The sequence below is a fragment of the Puma concolor genome, chromosome B1, assembly GCF_028749965.1.
Source record: "Puma concolor isolate L17-30 chromosome B1, mPumCon1.1.hap2, whole genome shotgun sequence".
Taxonomy (NCBI): Eukaryota; Metazoa; Chordata; class Mammalia; order Carnivora; family Felidae; genus Puma; species Puma concolor.
Window position 1 is genome coordinate 57,740,151 of NC_141670.1, and position 1,920 is coordinate 57,742,070.

Sequence of the window (1,920 nt, forward strand, 5' to 3'; positions counted from 1 at the left end):
ATCAATGACATAAGTGAAACCAAGATTAAAATAATTGATTTGGAATCTTAGCATTGATATAAGTGTAAAAAATAATTACACTAAAATTTAGAAGGGAATACTACAATGTTTGAAATGAAAGTCAACAGATAGGCTTAACAGAAGATGAAAGAGGAAGGCAAATTGGTCAGTGAAACTGCAGATTAATAGAAATTTCTCCAATTTAAATCACAGCGGAAATATTTTTTTAAAGTGGTTCCGGTTTTTTTTTTTTTTTTTTTTTTTTTTTTGCTCACTGCAGCAGCTCATACACTAAAACTCTAAGGATACAAAGATGATTAACATGGCCACAAGGATGACATGCAAATTCATGAACCCTTCCATATTATTAAAGAAGAAAAGTAAATGAATAAAGAAACAAAGTAGTTCTGTGTTGACACTAGGGAACATTAAGTGGTCTAACATGCATGTAACAGAAACCAAGAAGTAACTCTTTGTAAACAGATTGATGATTTTTACTACAGAAATTTAATGGAGAGTCCTTGCTTTGAAATTGCTTTTTAGGGAAAAAATCTGGTTTGTCTTCGTTTCTTATGGAAAAAAAAAACAAAATAATAAAATAAGAACAGCAACAAAACATTTGATTCATGGATTAAGTGGATTTGGAAGAATGGAAAGTAGTCACATAGACCTCTTCTTTCTGGGTAGCTTTTAACAAAGTATAAAACTTAAGAGAATCAAAATGGAAATGGCTTGGCTTCCTTTGAGAATATTTCTTTATTCATCATGACAATTCATAAGTTACCAAAACCAGTTTTACGGTGAATGAAGAAACAGTTCTAACCTCTTTCAGAAAGAAATGCAATGTCTTTGCTTTGTTCTTTCTGTCATCTTTTGGATTATTAACAAAATTTGGTGACTGGTAAGATCCATGATTCATGAAAATCTGTTTTGAGAGTTCAATCCTTGTGTTAACACAGTTACTTACCTTAAACATGAGTGATTATGAAAGTCTAATATGATTCATATGGTGATTAGCAGAAGAGAAATTAGAGGCTGAAGAAGTTAAAGATACATGTTGCAATTTCACATTTGGGATTTTTTTCTATTGAAGAGACCAACAACATAATACACAGTACTTCAACCAGAGTGAGCTTTAAGAGTTTATTTTCTAATATAAAATAAAAAAAAATGGCTGTTGCAACATGTATCTCAAAGCTCTCTTTCCTCAATCATACCTGAATTGTCTTGCAGGTTTATACTACCTGACAGTCAGAATCCCGAAGGTAAATAATTTCTATTCCCAACAATGCATCTTACTTACATGTATTTCTTCTAAGGATATCAAAATAGTTTATGAACATAATGTTCACAGCATCCTTGAGAGGCAAACAAACTTAAGTTGAGTATCATAATTAGAACTGAAATTCAAAGATATGCATTGCAGTTCTGTATTTAAAAAGCCATCCCAAAGGAATACAGTATTTACACACGGGAAAAAAATTATTGTTCTCTTTTTATTGTTTGGAGTTTTAAAAATCAGTTGCCAGGCAACTGGATTTTTTGTACATATAAATTGCTCTTATGATAGTTGCTTTTAAAAATCAATGATTATATTGATTACAGCTCTACTATACAAATATCATCTGATATGCAGTTTTGTATATAAATAAATATAAATATAAATGTATATATTTCTCTTTGCTAATCACCATAGTAATAGTCATTGGGAGTTATAAATGAGCATTTTATTTCCAGTCATATAATTTTACATGTAAATTGAAAGACTGAGCAGAGTAAATGTGAGTATGAAATTTAATCTTTGCATTTGGAGAGTTGTTAAAGTTTTTTTTTTTTTTTTTTCTTACTTGACATCAACTGTGAAGGTTGGCATTTCCCATTTTATAAACTAACATGAATATTAAGAAACCTAATAACTAA

The 1,920-nt window shown here is 29.8% G+C and overlaps 1 non-coding gene across 1 annotated transcript; it reads left to right on the forward strand.

The window, feature by feature from the left end:
• The first annotated feature begins 267 nt into the window (after window positions 1-267).
• Window positions 268-369, forward strand: LOC112859174 (U6 spliceosomal RNA). The gene has a single exon (XR_003223480.1). It is a non-coding gene; the product is annotated as a U6 spliceosomal RNA (small nuclear RNA).
• The last annotated feature ends 1,551 nt before the right edge of the window (window positions 370-1,920 follow it).